Below are 8,636 nucleotides of genomic sequence, written 5' to 3'. Positions count from 1 at the left end.
TTTGTCTTATAGTTTGGTTTCCCTTAGGACAGGTGATGTGTGAGGGATCTGGTCTCTGCTCTGTTACTAGCTGGATAAGTTGTCAGGCAGGTCATTTGTCTTCTGGGCTACAGCAGCTTTTCTTGATGAAATGCCTTCATCACAGTGATCTCCAGCAGGCACTTCAAGTGAAAAGAGTGAAGCACCTCTTTTTAATACTTGGTGAAACAGACTTGGGAGAGAGGGAGGCATTTGCTTTTATGGGGGAGGCCTACTTCTGAAAATATAGCAAACCAGGTACATGGAACCCTTTCAATGCAAAACTAAGTAGAGTCTATTTTTTAAATAGATAGCTGAGCTAACAAGAAAGGGAATTCTTGAGAGCCAAAAAATAAAGCACAAATCCAGAGGATGGTCGGTTTCTTGAACCTAACGGTTTCTGAGCAGAAGTCAAAGCTGTGAGTCTTCACAGGGCAGGAACTTTGATCAAAGCCCAGAGAGCCTGGAACTTAAAAGGTGCCCCCTCAATAAAAAAGACAAGCTTGACCATAAATTTGCCTCCTCAGCAGTTGGCTCAGGCTTGCAGGGAGGCGGGATGGGACGGTGACATAGGGAAGATCTCTTGAGAATCTGAAACAAGCTGTTCCTCAAGCAAGTTTAGAACAACTGGGACCACTTGCACACTCAGACAAAACCAAGTGGAAAACTAAAAGCCACCTAGGTTGGCAGTGGCCACTGTGACTTGCACAGCCAGCACAAATTCCCTGTGCCAGGATGTTGAGAGCCACAGCCAAAGGGGCCCCAGCAAACTTCCAGCTGCCAGCAAACTTCCAGCTGCCGGCTGATGCTCACAGTGGCCCCAGCAACATCTAGCTGATTGGCTCCTCTGCGGTGATGTTCATTGGGCTGTTTCCCTGCCCTTCAGACTACGGAACTGCTCATTGGGGGACTTCTTTGGCTCCGCCCATGCGACCCAGCCAATCGGCCTCAAGAGCAGGAGGATTGTGGGAGGTGGAGTGGTTTGTGTGGGGAGAGGCTTGTGGAAGCCGGTGGTGGCAGTTGGGCTCTGAGGGTTTTTTCCTGAGGAGCTGTTTTGCTTGGCGTTTGTAGTTCTAAAAATAAAGTTAGTTTCTTTTGACAAGTGGCTCCTGAATTGTGCCCAGCCAGACTGCGGCATTAGAACACTTCTCACCTCCATCCTAAGGTGATTTTCCAGTAGTGCAGAGGATGGAGTTCAGTCAGATACATGGGGAAACTAGCCACTAGGAGATCAGCAAGAACACGAAACTTGGACCTGAACACGCTGGGACTGTTCAATGTACAATGTGTTTAAAGAACTGAACAAGGAACTACAATGACACAGTGGTCAAGAGTGTATTTGAAGGGAAGAATAAAACTCGTGGGAAATAATTCAATAGGTCTACCACTCTCATACTTAATGCTTCTCACCTTCTTCTGGAGCTTTTCTACTTCGCCTTCCTGCCCCCTATGTAGGGAAGCCTCTTTCCCAGTCATCTGTGGCCAGTTGACTGCTGGCTGCTTTATGTGCCCTGCCCGATGACGACTTGCTTGATGCACCCCTAACTGTGCTATTTGGTTGGCTAGCATTCAGCCTTTGCCAGGGGCTTCTAACCTGGGCATCAAAATTTGGTTAGGAAACTGAGTTCTCATTATTACAGCGACTACAAAGCCCCAGTCCTCCCTGCATTATCCCTACACCACTGTAGTTAGTGAGATTTTTGGCAATTTATAAAATTCTATGACCAGAAGAACTGTTTTTATGAATAATCTTCATGAGAGTAAAACCTGCCAGATAATCTCGGATAATTTTGAAGCAGTACCATCTGAGACTTTCAAGTCTTCAATGTTTTGAGTGTTCTCAGTCTCATTCAGCTACACCTTCCAATTCAGGCACTGAGTGTCCCGTGTTTGAATACCACCAGACTCAAGAGACCTTCATAGCTAAAAGTTGTCAGGAAAACAGTACAGACATGTACAGAAAACATAAGCAACTTGCCTCCCTACACATTTATCAGACCTTATAGAAGTAAAGTAATCAGACTCACCAAGCTCAGGAAAAAAAAAAAAATTAAGCCCAGAGTACTGGTCTCAGTAACCTCACCAGAGTCTCAGACGGGTATTTCAAAAGCACCCTATTTCCTAGAATAATCACTCTCGCAATACTTGCAGTATAAGTGGATTGCAGCAGTGTCTGAGTTGCTTCTCACGCCTTTCATTCATAAGAATCACAGAGGGATCAAATTCCACAAAAGTCCTAGCTAGCTATGTAGGAAGTAGTCTAATTCCAGGGCCAAGTATCATTGCTTTTGCGTCTTTGTTTTGTTTTCTGGTTTAGGTTGAGTTCCTTAGAACACATGACATGCAAATTATTGCATCGCCGTGTGTAAGGCGAACCGGAAGGCAAGCCCTTCGGTATGGGGAAGGTCACTGTGGGAAACTGCCAAGGTGATGGGAACCACTTGAACTTCAGTTAGAGTAGAGCCAGTCTTCATTAGGAGACTGTTCACTTCACTGTGACCTTGAGCAAGTTTGTCCTTCCCTTTTCTCCCCCCATACCCCTCTTTCTCTTTTTTTATTATAGAAAATTTTGGGGGCTGGGGATGTGGCTCAAGCGGTAGCGTGCTCGCCTGGCGTGCGTGCGACCCGGGTTCGATCCTCAGCACCACATACCAACAAAGATGTTGTGTCCGCCGAGAACTAAAAAATAAATATTAAAAAAATTCTCTCTCTCTCTCCTCTCTCACTCTCTCTTTAAAAAAAAAAAAAAAAGAAAGAAAGAAAGAAAATTTTGGATGTACACAGAAGTCTATCGTGTAGAGACTCCCCAGAGAAGGGGAGGGAGAGAAATGAAGAGTGACTGATGGGGATGAGGGTCTCTCTTTGGGCCAATGAAAATGTTCTGAAATTACTGGGGATCGTTGCACTCTGTACTAAAAACCATTGAATTTTATACCTTAAAAGCGTGGGTTTTCCCTCTGGGCATGGCAGCACATGTCTATAATCCCAGCGACTCAGGAGGCTGAGGCAGGAGGATCTGGAGTTCAAAGCCAACCTCAGCCAAAATTGAGGCACTAAACAACTCAGCAAGACCCTATCTCAAAATAAAATACAAAAAGGGCTGGGTATGTGGCTCAGTGGTTAAGAACCCCTGGGTTCAATCTCTGGTAACACAAAAAAAAAAAATAGTGAGTTTTATGGCACTTGAATCATATCTTAATAAAGCTGTTTTTTATTCTTAAAAAAATGTCTACAGAACAATAAACCCCAATACATCTACCACATAAACTCCCTGACCTTCACCGACCTCAATTTACCTGTATCTCTCTTTCCCCTTTTCTGAATCTTTTTGAAGCAATTTCTCAGATATATTTTATCTACAAGTATTTTAATACATATGTCTGAAAGATAGGACTTTTAAAAACACAAATCATGGTAAACACAGTGATACACACCTGTAATCCCAGTGACTCTGAAGTTTGAGGCAGGAGGATTGTAAGTTCAAGGCCAGACTCATCAATTTAGCAAGACCCTATCTCAAAATTTTAAAAAATTAAAAAGACTGGGGATGTAGCTCAGTGGTAAAGCAAGCCTGAGTTCAATCCCCAACACCAATAAAGGGAAAAAAATTATAACATTATTACACCTGCTAACATCAATGTTAATCATCATAACATTAACTAATGAATACCATCATGTATGTATTCAGTGTTTAGACTGCCAGGTAAATGGTTTGTTCTGAATTCAGATCCAGTTCAGGCCCATACATTGTGATCTGATGATTTCTGTAAGTCTCTTTATCTTTAGATTTCACCTTACAGTCTCTATTTTCTCCTTACAGTCTATTTGTTGAGTAAACTAGGTTATTTGGCAAAATTAATGTCCCACCACCACCACCAGGATCCTCATCAGCAAAATAGGAAGAGTAGTAGAAGCTAACTTCCAAGGCTGCAGTTGGACTAAATGAGGTCATCTCTGCAATGCATTTGGAACAGCACTTCATAGCCTCCAGGGTTCAGAAATCCAGCCCTTCAGGTGGCCAGAGAACCTAGAGCTTGCTCTTCAGTCCTGGCCCGATCCCAGTGCTTCTAGGGGTTCTTTTTCTCTTCTCTGCTAGCCTGGCCCTGTGTGGGTGTCATTCTCTAGCAGACACACACCACTTGGTGGCAGAGTCATCCAAGAGAGCCTAGCCTGCCACCTGCTCCTCTTCCTGGCCATCTCAGGGCAGAACCTTTCTAAGTACCTTCAAGACAGTGAAACCTGCCTGGGAGCACTGGCTTCCCCTGTCAGGAGTGGGGAATGAACTACAGTCCATGAGCTGTCTGGTGACAGAGGCAATCAGTGCCCCTCTTGGGAATTCTCAGTGTGAAGACTGTCCAGCTGCTGTGGTGACGCCCTGGTCAATGGGAATTTTCGTGCCAGCCATGGAATTATCAGTTCATGACCTAGAGTTCAGATGCCAGCTGCCCAGGGGGTAGAGAATTATGGGCGAAAACTGATAGTTCTAATTGGTCTATTTATATCCTCAGCTTCAGTTCTGTTTATCTTGAAGAAACTTTCTCACAATAAATCCTTTTGATGTTAAAACCTATATAATAAACATGCTGAGCTTGTTCGTAGTCACTGCTTCCCAACCAGGGTTCTTAGTGAACCACAGGGACCTAGCTTTTTCTCTATTTGTGTGTCTGTTTGTCTTTTCTCCATGCTCTCATCACCCCGTTTGGTTACCTGAACAAATAGCCCCGCCCGCACCCCCCCAATGTGTAAGCCAATCACTGTGTCTCGAGTTTGGGTGCTCAGACTAGCATGGAGCACCCTTTCCACCTGCTGCTAAAAGTATCTCACCACATGAAAGAACAGGGTGCTAAAGGAGCAGAACAAAACTCTGTAACCAGAAAGCGGCACTGTGGTGCTCTAGACATGCCAACGATTGGTATTTTGTCTGTCCTGGTACCAACCTAGTACTAAACAGTATTCATGTATTCAAAGATTTTCGAGTGCTATGTGCTCACCACTGTCTAAACGTTGGGAAATCATCAGTGACCCATACAGACGGGTCCCTATTTGGAAAGCCTCACATTGAGTAATTTATTATAAAGTAGCTTCCAGGCATTTTAAAAAGAGAAACAAAAAGTTGTGCACTGGGGAGCTTTTGCGTGGTGTTGAAAGCATGAATGAGCGAGACCTTCTGCAGCCCTGCCGTTTAACCTGTTACGTCCCAGGCATTCAATTCTGCAAGTACTGCAAAGAAATGACACAGGTGCATTAAAATAGGTTGGAAGTCATAATCTAGAGCTCATACATAATTATATTAATCAATATTGTAGTATTGTTATATAATTTTATTACATTTTATATTCTACATTTGAGTTAGTGCAGGTTTCCCACATCTGGGATGATGAGACAAAACAGGTTAGCCCTGCCCTGTTATTCTATCTAAGCCCTTGCTTTCTGCTGTCTTCCTTTGGTTTCCCAAAAAAAAAAAAGTAATGGATTTTTGTTTTTGTTTTTGCTTTTTTGTAATTTTAAAATCCGTGGTTATCTCTGGATGTGACTAGATTTCTACATTACGTTTGAGTCCTTAAGTGTTAGAGATATCGATTCTTGATTTAAAAAAATAATTAATTGTAGAAAACGAATGCTCAAGTTAACACTGCCCTATCTAAAATTCCTGTTCCCATGTTCCCTGGCAGCATAGGACCCAGGTCTGGTAGGGCCCACCCTTGCAACACGAGGCTCTCGCAGGCTTGATGAAGCAGCCACATCGTCCTCACCTGGGATTCTGCATCACCCATCCCACCAACAGAGGACCGTGGAGTTCGCAGAAGGCAGGAGGGAAGGGGCGGCCTAAGGAATGTTGACGCAAGTCGACAAACAGATGGCCTGCCACTGTGTGCAGCTTTTTACAGTCATTGACGCAGTGCCCTGGGAGTGACTGTCTCTCTGCAGAGACCAAGGGCATCCAACACTTCTGTAGTCCAGGCCTCCTTCCAGCCCCAGCCTTTCCACTGCTCTTCCTAGGGATCTGCTTGTCTCCCTTAAGCAGGACTTGCTGCTTCTCATCTTAGTTGTTTTTTGTTTGTTTGTTGTTGTTGTTGTCTTGTTTTGTTTTGTTTTTTTAAATCTACGCTGTAGAGGAGCAAGCTCTGCCTCCTCGGATTCGCCAATCCAGTCTTCCTGGGGTGAAGCCGCCCCCTCCTCTAGGCCTCCTCTCCTCCCACCTCCACTCTGACCTGGTTGGTTGCAATCTTGGTTTGTGAGGGAACTGTGGGGTCATTGTCCCCTCCCTGTCATCTAGTCCCATCCACACAGCCTGTCAATTGCTTGACTCTCAAAGTTCATTTCAAACAAGGATAACATTTTGAAATATAGATGGTCTTGTCCAAAAATAAGTCATTTGGCAAACAAACATTCCACGCTCTGATGTGGGGACCTGGATACTCAACCCAACCAAAAGACAAGCCAATACGTGCTGTGATGGCAAGAGGGGAGCAAGGAGAGGAGAAGGAGCTGGCTGGGGTGAAGCTGAAGCTAGGCTTGGAAGAATAGTGCCCTTTTGTTTCCATGAAATAAAAACGCAGGTGCGTCTTTGCAGTCTGTCCTACAGCAGGTTGTCTCGAGATGCTGGGAAAGCATAAAGACTTGGCAAGTCCCGAAGACTCAGGTGTATTAGCACGGTGGTTTCAAGTGCAGACCACAGTGGCGAGATTTCAGAGATAGGGACAAGGGTGGTGTTGAGCTCAGTACTTGCTGCAGTCCGAGCTCAGAAGATGTTCACCCAAGCACTGTGAGCAAATGAAGCCGGGGGGTGTGGGGCTCACGACAGGGCAAGTGTGATGGGGAAGGCCACCTGGAGGGAAGACGGTCCACCTGACTTGTTTTACCCTGGCTGTCAGAAGGCAAGATTTTTTTTATGGGGGTGGGGCATGTACCAGGGATTGAACTCAGGGGCACTCAACCCTGAGCCACATCCCCAGCCCTATTTTGTATTTTTTTTTTTTTTTTTTAGAGACAGGGTCTCACTGAGTTGCCAAGTGCCTTGCCAAGTTGCTGAGGCTGGCTTTGAACGCACGATCCTCCTGCCTCAGTCTCCCTAGCCGCTGGGATTACAGGCAGGCGCCACCACGCCCGGCTATAAGGCAAGTTTTAAGAAGCCAAGAGGAAGGCATGCTGACCAACACCAGAAATATTGCCAAGTGGTCTCTCACCAGGGAAGCGAGCCAGGTCTGTCCGGTGGGAGTTATTCCACAGTGTTCGAGGGACAAAGTGCCCTGTATGACTACCCAGAGCACTTCAAAGTAGGAACTTCATCCTGTAAAGCAGAAGAATTTTTTTCTTCCTCTTCTGTGGTTTTACACAGCAAATGAGTGACAATCTCCACTTATAGACACAGTGAGACGTCAGGCATTGAGGAGGGAGTGTGGCCTGCGTTTCTGGTCCCCCCTCCTTCGGCCCTCTCATTTTACTCTTATCGCACTTTCCAGAAAGTTTGCTGACTGGGAGCGTCTTCTTGACGATTTCCCATGTGTCAGAGAGATAGCTCCATAGAATTCAGCTTCTGAGAACCAGCCAGAAGCATGCAGTGACATTGCATAACCTGCCTCTGAAGCCGGAGATAGCCGTGGAGCTCAGCGCAGCTGGGTCACATCACTGACATGAGGGGAACGAGCATCAGGGATGGAGGACCCAAGGTGAGCCGTGGGGTCTGTGTGCGGGGGGGAGCAGCGACGGCTGAGGATGCAACCGCTCTTAGTTCTGAGTGTCTGATGAAGGCAAAGGATGAATCCTAACCCTGTGCAGGTTGGAGAAAGCAAAGCTGAGTGTGTGTGTAACTGTGGGGACACACGGGCTTGTGTAAGCTGCCTACAGGTTGGCTTCCCAGATGGGTGGAAACGACTTTTCAGTAGAGATCAGCTGACACGCTGGACAACAGTGCCTCCCCCGTCCCTCTGTGTCCAAGGAACCTGTTTAGCAAGATGCCAGCCTCTGCCTCAGTGCATCCCAGTCTCTTCTTCTTCCTCTGGACCCTGAAGACGCTGTGCGGCTCACAGGTGTCCTGGCTCATCTCTTTGCTCACTTACCGAGAGCAGAACCCAGGCTCAGCCTCAGCCTCCTTGTCGAGGGCACGCTGGAACCCACATTCTGTCTTCACGGTAGTTTGGGTCTTGCGGGAGCCACATGCAACGTTCACACAGATTTCAAGTCTGTTGTGAACCAAAAAAGATTCCCTATGTAGGAAGTTAAAGTGGCTACCAGGAACAGACACTCAAACACAGGAAAGTGAAGCTCGGGTTGATGTGTCTGTGTGTGTGTGGTGTGTGTGTGTGTGTGTATCTTGCTACATCGTTTTAACATGTTAAATAGAATAGGAAAATAATAAATGAAACAATTACTAAGTGGGGAATACTAAACATGGTGTATATTCTTGCCATAATAATAATGTCAGTAGGGAAATTGGTGGCTGAGTAGCTTGTGCTACCCTCTTAAATACATTGTGTGTAAATATCTAAGCTTCTGAAGAATTTTGTCTTCAACTATTGCCTTTGAAATTTTTCAAAGTGTTGGGAAAAGGGGGGTGGGGTGCAATTCAGTAGACCCCTACGTTTCCTTCCCCAGATTCCTCAGTTCCCGGCACTCTG

The sequence above is a fragment of the Urocitellus parryii genome, chromosome 6 (assembly GCF_045843805.1).
Source record: "Urocitellus parryii isolate mUroPar1 chromosome 6, mUroPar1.hap1, whole genome shotgun sequence".
NCBI classification, from domain to species: domain Eukaryota; kingdom Metazoa; phylum Chordata; class Mammalia; order Rodentia; family Sciuridae; genus Urocitellus; species Urocitellus parryii.
The sequence above is the reverse complement of the archived record's forward strand: the minus strand, read 5'-3'. Positions refer to the sequence as shown.